Here is a 9,519-nt window from a genome sequence, read left to right as displayed (position 1 = left end):
TACAACAGGCACGGATCGAGCAAAGGTACTGAAGTCAAACAATGGTGTCTCTTCTCTTTTGGATAGTCAGGTCCTAAATACATTTTTCAAACTGACAGATTATATCTGTCAGTACAGTCTCAGTTGGAGCCACCAGGAAGAGTGATTTTGTTCTGTAGTTGTGCTTATAGGTTTAATAATGTAGGTGACAAAATAGTTACATGTGGTCACAGTGAGAGCAAAAATATGAAATTTCTCAATTAAAATGTTATTTAGTCTCACAAATTAGGACATTTTAAAGAAAGGACATTTCTACAAATTCAGTGTTCATTTTAACCGACATCTTAAACAAGTCCCACTCATTTCTTGATCACTAACCTTCATCAGATCTACTCCAGTCCTCTCAGTCTTCTGATTCTGTCTACTTCAGCTTCTGGCTCTCCCTCTCTTAATGCCTGTGTAACAGTTTTTTTGTTAAATTCAGCCTAAAAAGACCAAGGCTTAATGAAAGATCAATTAATTTTTAAAAAAATTCTCACGTGTCTGAACTCTGACAGAGCTGCCGCCTCTTAATTTCATATATTCATCTAGAGAGTGAAACATGACGTAAAACTCAAATGTCATGCTGCACCTTTTTTAAAAATAATTGGGTCATTTTAGCTACATATTATTATATATAATATAAAAGATGAAGAATAGAATATTGAAATTCATCAAGCATGTAGTTATGTTCAGAGTTGCTCTTTTGTGGGTGCTGTTATACACTGCTATCCATTTCCAGGACAGCAGTCTGTTTCCACACATGCACAGACTGAGAAAAACAACAGAAAACAGAGTATGAGTACACTTATTACTGAGCTAAACTCCAGCTCTATTGGATTTCTTTAGCTGATTACGCCTTAAACCGATCTAAGAAATCAGAGCATGGTGATTACATAACCATTTGAATAATCAGATCACTGCTGAAACCTGAAAATGATCAGATTATTAAGTGCATGCAAATACACTTACTGTTTCTGAATTGAAGCAGAATAGTGAGCAAAAAAAGGTCACTGGCCTTCCAAGATGGGGCAGTCATGGGCTGGAGGTTAGGGAACCAACCTCGTGTCCGGAAGGTTGCCGGTTCGATCCCCAGAGCCAGCAGCACATGACTGAGGTGTCCTTGAGCAAGACACCTAACCCCCAATTGCTCCCCGGGCGCTGCGGACTGAGCTGCCCACCGCTCCAGGCAAGTGTGCTCACTGCCCCCTAGTGTGTGTGTGCGCTCACTAAAGTGTATGTGGTGTTTCACTTCACGGATGGGTTAAATGCGGAGGTGGAATTTCCCCTTTGTGGGACTAATAAGGGTCACTTTATCTTAAGACCTCTCACCCTGCCATCAAATTAAGATATGAAACTCTTATTAAAATGATCTCCGGTTTATTATTATCTATTAAGACCCCTGGGGTGATTTGACTACAAAAAAACTCTCACTCTGTGTTAACACACTGTGTCAGGCCTCAAGAACGTGTGTCAGTTTGTGGTGTGACGTGCTTGTGGTAAAAATTTGAACATGCTCTTTTAATAAGAAGTAGGCCTGTCACAAGTATCATATAATCATCCAATCGCAGTTATTTGAGATAACACTGACTGCAGTCATTTTCCACTGTGATATTATACTGCAAGATAAAATATGAATGGGGTGTACTGGGTTGAGGCTAATACATGTAAATAAAAAGAATGCAAGAAATGCATTCACTGACACATCATGGAGTTTATGTAAAAAATGTTTTTATTTGGTGCTCTAAAACATTAAGCGGACAGCCCTGAGTTGTGCCTGTTTCGTAGCTATGTCACTAATTCTAACGTTTGCTGCATGTCTGCTAGCAGAACTGGTGTTTTTGCTTATTTTTTCACTTATGTGAAGAACATGTAGCTTTGTTTAACTCTACCCATAATTCTGTGTAACTAAAAGCATTTGTGTGAACAAAGCAGTGTTAGCTACCAAGTACACAAACATAGTTAGAACGTTAGGGGGCTAATCTGCCCTTGTCAACACTTTATGCAAAATTTTTTAAACATTCCCATTTCACAGGGACAGTCCTGTTTTTGGTGCTCTTTCTCTGGCTGAAGCTGTCCCCGGAAATAGCAGAGTTGTGAGTGTGTGAACTGTGAATTGAAGCCAGAAAGCCCTCAAACTTTGGGCTTCTTCACTGTGACTCACAACACTTGGTCTGCACCACAGAGGCAAACAAATTCACTGGTTTTATAGCCTTTTCTGTACTGGAAACTCAAAGTTGAGAACTGACTCGTTAGGTCCTTCTCCTAAATACTGTCAAAAGTTACTTACGTTGCAAATTTGGGCTGGATTCAAATCACTAAGAAACTTCACTAGCTGAATAAATGCATGCTCACACCATGCAAAACTAATCATTCCCAAACTGGACTTCAATGGGAAACTTAATTTTGCTGGCTAAATAATGTGACTTTGTTATTATTAACTCAGTTGATTCGAGCTAAACATACGGAAAAGGAGAATGAGAATTCGGGATGATGAAAGACTCAAAACATATATAGGCAAAACATATAGGCTCTGCAATATGTTGTGTTCTTCTTGAAACAATATGCTTCAATAAGAACACTTTTTAGCATATCTATTTGTGTCTGAGATAAGGGCCTAGACACTGTCATCATATCAGCGGAACCAGACGTCTAGTTTTTTAGACCTCAGTTTGTCTCTAGAGAAAACACATGTAGCAGCTTTATACCACTGCAGTCAATGTGTTGTGCATTGTGTCCACATGCTTGTGTGAAGCTCTCTGATACTAAAAACACGTCCTCAACTCTACACAACTGGATCTCAAGCTGCCATTGCTTCCAGAGGTATGAATTTGCTAGTGGTTGTTTTTGCCCACACAATTTTCCCAAACCGTGTGTTTCTGCACACCACAGCACTGTTCAGCATGATGCTTTCTCACCTCATTTAGTTGGAAATGAAGCACTGAGTAATGCTCCAGTGTGTCCTGTTCTACTGAGGGCGTTTACCCTGGAAACCTGGAAACAAAGTAAACAAAGAAACTGACACTGAAGAAATATCGACTACAAAACGAGGAACAAGATTTGATAACCACTCGAAACATGCAGAGGCCAGCATGCAGACAGAATGTCCCAGACAGGGCCAGGGCAGAGATGCCAGCTTGGCTTAGTAAGATTGAACTTCATGTCAGCAAACTCAGTCCATGTTAACCATGTTGATCAGTAAGAACATGTAAGAGACACTGCAACATGGCCGCTGTCCCCCTACATTTGCTTTAATTAGAGATCAAGAAAAATGCATTTTTAGTGGTATTTCCCTATATGAATAAAAGACTAAAAATTCCTGTTTCTGTTCCAGATGCCAGAGACTGTCCTTGGCTTAGCCTGTCTCCTGCTTTGTACCAGTGTTCTCCAAATCGGTAATGAACTTTTTACCTTCCAGCTTTATTAAAGCAGTGGTTCTCAAACTAAGGTCTGTGAACTTTTAGCATACCAGTTGACATAACACATGCAGCCCCTTAAGTTCTTTTCCTAAGTAGAGTAAAAACCTTTAAATTATTGTCCTTGATAACATTGTGCTACAGTAATGGGCTACAGGTGCAGCAGAGGTTAGGCTGTAAAATGCTGTAGCATTCCTTTAGGACTTAAATGTTCTTTAGGGAACTGAAAGTTGTTTTTCTATGACCTTGCTCTAAAGAACCCCGTCTCCTCCCTAGTCCAAGTTTGTTGTCAGAGCATTTGAGTGGAGAGGACCGGTAAACATTTCCACTTCGGGTTTTCTATTTCCTGCGCCACTCTGAAGCGAGAGAGAACACGGACTGGAAAAAAGCCTCTCCACTTTCCAAGTAAAACCACAATGCTGGGGTACTGGGGTATTTTTTCTTTTATAGGTGCAACACAGTGATTATATTTCCATCTTGACTGACAATGTTGATGATCATCCCAGTCCTCCCCTTAGAAAAGTCAAATGACCTTCTGTTGTTAATCAAACCATTTAATCTGTTTAGTCCACCTGGGTACACTTGTTTATGATTTTCTGAGCAGATGTCAGCTCAGCAGTTTCTGACCGCTTTTATTTTCCATGTGTATTCTCCTAGTGTGCACAATACAAATGAAACAGAAACTCCACCCAGTAGAATGTTCCGTCATCATTTGGTAATTTTTTTAACCATCTGGACACATATTTGAGACAACGTGTAAAAAAACTGATTGCAGATGTCAATCTAATGACCTAATCCAATCCAAGGATGGGTGGGCAAAGACATGGGTGACATGGGAGGAGACTGGGAAAGGGTGGAGCCAAGAATATGAAACTGTGACAACTCTTTCATTTTTAGGATTGTAACATGACGACTGCAGTAGTGTAGCTACTGGGAGCGATAGAGCCTTCCATCACAGATAATCTGTAGAAAAGTGTGTTGCCATACAGATGTTTGAGAACCCCTGTCTTATTTGAAGTGTTTGGCCTTATTATACAGCAAACTGATTTGCTATAGTGAACTGCTGTTTGCAGGTTCATCAGAAAGCTGCAAACTCAAAGTGAAGATGCTGAATAACACGGTCCACCAAGTCTCATGCTTCAACAAAATGCGTGGAGAAGAATGTGCGATCGGTCGCACGACCAGCTACTGTAACATCGAGGAAAAAAACGGACATATATGCATCAAATGGACTGATGCCGATATGACGTGCAGGAAAATGGATCAAGAGCTTTCAAAAGTCCCCCTTGGTAAGTGGCAAACACTGTATGTAAATACATAGTATGTAAGTGCTCGAAGTCTTCGAAATACAGAAAATAACAGTTTGTTCAGTTGTTAAAAGTGTATTCATGTATTTTCATTTTTCAGAGAACGGAAAATGTGCTCAGGATCAAGAGAGTGAGTCAAGTGTTCTGTTCTTGCATTTTTCTTAATACTACACGTAATAATTCAGTAAGACAGCTGAATATTAAATCCCGTTTCTAGGTTTGGACTGCATCAGAGAGTTTACAGACCCTGGTAAAGTTTACCAACACAAACATTGTCACTTCTTACTCCTACGTTAAAGGCTTCTTAAAGTTGGCTTTCTGACGCATTTTCATTCTTCTTTTTTTTTTAACATGTGCTTTCTTCTTTTCAACACGTTTTTATTCTTGTATTGTCGGTTTAGGTGATGCAAAGAATAATGCGCTCCATGTGACCACATGCCTAGAAGGTAAGATATTCACTGTTCAATAAATGTATGAATGCACTTATGACTACGCAATGCCTACCTTTACACATTAATGACTTCTGTGGTTTCTTTCAGGTCTACATCTGATGCTTCTTCCTCTTTTTTTTTTTTGTTTAAGTAAGTTTTGTTTCAGTGTTTAAGTGCAGCTGTACTTTATTGAAATCTTTCCATGTTTACTCTCACACCACTACATTTCAAAGTCAAAAATCTTTTTCCCTTTTTTTTTACTCCAGAACATTATGCAAAAATCTAAGTTTGTGCTTTGTTTTGTGAAATTTTGGCATTATCTATTCAACATAAATATTTTTCTTAATTATAAAACACTATTTCATTTTCTAGTAAATTTGTTTAGGCTAGTTTATGTTTATATACAGAACCCTACAGATCAATATACTAAAGGAAATCTCATTTGAAGTAGGTTGTTATTAAACTTAAACTTGTAACAATAAATTGCAATAAAGTGCAATAAAAACTTAAACTGAAACTTGTTTGTTAAAAGTGATGGAAACTGTTTACCTTCAGTGTTTTGTGCTTATGATCATTTTAATACACGTCAGCTTCACTAATTAATGACGTTCTATTAAAAGACTGGTTTACCAAGAGAGACGCTGGAGGATTTTCACCTAAAATGAATTCATGAAGCCAGTCTTGTTACAAAAATAGTAATGGGACATGAAGGTTAATCTTTTAGTACTTTTACTTCAGTACATTTGAAGGGAAATACTTTTGTACTTTTACTCAAGTGGAGGTCTAAAGGGAGGAACTTCTACTGGAGTAGTGTTTTACTTTGGGTGTCTCTGCTTTAACTCAAGTACATGAAGTGTGTACTTCTTCCACCACTGATAATCAAGTCATAATCATCAATCACGATAACAATCATGTCATTTAAAAATGACCGACTCATTCTGCAGATTTTACCAAATTTGAGCAATTAAAATGTAAACAATTCAGAGACGTTGAGGGTGGTCTGAGGTCAAACGTTGCATTCTAGGTAAGTTTAATGTAGCTAGTGTCCGGCTAGCGGCTCGTCCTGCCGCAGACGAGCGAAAGGCGACCCGTGAGCGCTGAGCAGCACAGGTAGCTTTAGCTACCCGCCGTATCAGTGAGAGACGTAAACACATGTACCCAGTTGTGGGCTGGGAGCTGTGTAGACTCTTGTATCGGTCTGTTGGGCTGGTTGGTGGGGTTTAGCGTCGTGTGTGGCTCTTGCTGACCTGTCCTGCTGCGGAACGCAGATAAGAGATCGATCAACGCGCTAAGGTTCCCACCTTCTGCTTCTCCTACACCGACTCTAGACTGGTAGCGACAGAAACCAAACAATTTACACACAATGCATTTAAAGGAATAATTCGGCGAAATGTCACATTCGCTCGACTTACATCAGAAGCTGTCGATCAGCCAAGACAGTTGATCCCCGAGCTCTGCTCTAGTGTACAGCGGGAGACGCTAGGCTAACACTGCTAACAAGCGCTAATGCTGGATTGTCACTAAACTCAACCCCGTAAATATATGCCCCCGAAACGTCCTTCAACCCGCTCAAATCACATCTTAATTTGTTTCACAGAGACACGCTGAAGAGGTTTAAAGCACAGTATGTACTTATTTTAGTCTTTAAAAACAAAAACCTCTCAGCAAAAGTGGACAGTGAGTAAGTAACCGGAGCCACTGTTGCCTCAGTGCAATATGTGGTATCATTCCGCAGCGGAAGGCGAACGCGACAGGGGAACTGAGCTTTTGTGCGTTTGAGATGAAAGCAAGTGGTCCTCTTTCACCAATAACTTCTTATACAAAGCGGGCGTTAATAAGGGCTATATGTACCGGAAGCTAGCGCATGAATGTACGCAATATCTTCCACTCAGTGGTGAACAAACCTTATTTTTACTCCGATTTACCTCAATTTTAGCATTTTCAGCATTACATGTAAAACCGAAGACACTGGTTGCATTGCAGTCATCTCAAGCCCTGGTTCCCGTCATCACCACTGTAGAGAAATCTGAGTCTATAAGTTTATCTAGTGAACCATTTCACATCAGACCACTCTGAATGACTTTGTTAGCACGTTAACGATTTCCTTATACAGCAATTTTGAAAAATCGGTGTAGTTTCCTTTCAAGCCATGCCTTAATACTTAATACTTAATATAGATACTTATAGATACATATGCTTTTTGACTTTCACTGACATTCAAGTATATTTTTTATTTTTATATTTTTTCTATACTTCTGCTTTCATTTTGGCACAGTCCTCAAACCTTTATTTAAGTATAGTTTTTCAGTGTTTTTTCCACCCCTGGCAGTGAGAAGAGTAGAGAAGAAATGTGTCATCAGATTGTCTTTTTTTTTCCACACTGATGAATTAACAAGTGAACTCTAAGAGACCAGTCTAATTGTCAACACACTGTGTCTTGACATTTGTTTACTATCCATATTCTCTTAAGTGAGAAGAGGTCTGAAAAAATTTCATATTTTCATGTTTTTTTGTTAATATTATTCTGTTTTCATAAGCATTTACCACAGTACCTTCTGTAAGCTGATTTTCTTTGCTGACTCATCTGTTACTGGTGTTTGTCTGTTTCCATTACAAATACAAATGTATCAGTTCCTTTTAAGTGTGTCATTCCACTGTTTTTTAAGTGTGTCATTCCACTGTTCCATTCCAATGTTGCACCCTCCACCTGTGCGCTTATGTAAGGTTGGAGAATTTAGTTGTAGTCATAGAGGAAACGATTCATATTGCAAAGGAACAGGGACTAACTCTCCTGTAATGAGCATATTAATATAGCTAGCAGGCTTTACTGAAAGTACAGTCTGCATTTTCATTCCTAGTTTCAGACCTAGTTTCAAACAATAATTATAGCGCTTACTCCTACCTTACTGTGCTCAAAGAGCGGGTATGTGGGATGGGGTATACTGAAATAACATCAGTGTGGTAGTGCGTTCCAAAACCCAAGATGTTCAAATAATCTGCGCTTACATAATCATGTTAAAGTGATGTCACCAACAATTCATTCACTCTAGGTTCCATGCAAACTTTTACTCTGCACTGGCACTTCTAGAAATTCTTATGAACAAATTGTAATTGACATATGTTTCCATCCACGTTACTTAAGTAACATGTTACATAAATACATTTTTAGTGGCCGTTACTTTTTTGGTTTCACTGTACTATAGAAAATTCAGACAGCCTTCATGTAATGATTTCTGAACAAAATGGCCTTTAAGTAAAAGTTATTTATTTTTCAGCATCAGGTAAAAAAACAGAATTACACAGAAAACCAAACAAGTACATTTTTGGGGGGAGGGTATATTTCCACACCTCCAAAGTCAGTCTTAGTTGGATGCATTTTCTGATTCCCACAGCACTGAGTTGTCTTCTCACAGTGGAAGGATGGACAGAAACACCTGTGGATTTTTTTCAAATCTGAGGCAAGAGTGGAGCTTGATTTTCTCCGCTCTCTTAAAGATGAAAGCTTTTAATACTGTTTATTTGATGATGACCGTTTTGGTGGTCTGCCAGGTCATGTACTGTAGAGTCCCATTTTCTTTATATCTTTTAATAATGTTAAATAATTTTAATAACCTTTTTTTTTAAAACTCCAGTTGTGGCAGTTCCTTTCTTCCACATTTCCTTTGACTTTCCCCTTTCTTTATGCAAGTGGATTATCTTATGTAGCCTGAAAAATTAATAACTTAAACAGGAATGGATCATGGCCTCACATGGCCAGGGTCTTTGGAGGCCACCCTCACGCTAACAACATTGCAGAGATTAACAGAACAAACACAGACCTGAAAATAAAGTTCATAAACAGTTCCTGTTTGTTTACGTGTACTTTGAACAAGGTTTTGGGGAAAACAAAATCTTAATTCTCAATTATTGTACATTAGCTTATTATTTCTTCCTCTGCACATTTTTGCCATTTGATTATTTTAAATATGGCATCAGGGGTATGGGCTGAGGGTCCTTTATTTCATTACTTTGGCTATTGGTTCATCTAATGTTTACGACTGCAGTGGACTGTCCCCACCATATCAGGCCTTAGTGTCAGGTGGCCTCTTAGGCACTGGCCTGGTCAATAGTCCATCCCTGAAGAACGTAAGGGCCATTTTTACTGGAAATTAAATTAATGAGGAGTGGTTCGTGACTTTTGCACAGTACTGTATGATATGACATGCAGTCTAAACGTCCTTAGTCATCTATCACTATGTGGAAGATCAAACAATACAAAGACAGCAAATAAATGTCTTCACATCTGAAATCCCATCTTCACTTCTAGAGCAATAAAAAAAGAAGTTTCAAACGTCTTGTGTATTTTTA

The sequence above is a fragment of the Pygocentrus nattereri genome, chromosome 13, assembly GCF_015220715.1.
Source record: "Pygocentrus nattereri isolate fPygNat1 chromosome 13, fPygNat1.pri, whole genome shotgun sequence".
In the NCBI taxonomy this organism is placed as follows: domain Eukaryota; kingdom Metazoa; phylum Chordata; class Actinopteri; order Characiformes; family Serrasalmidae; genus Pygocentrus; species Pygocentrus nattereri.
Note: the sequence above shows the minus strand (reverse complement) of the source record.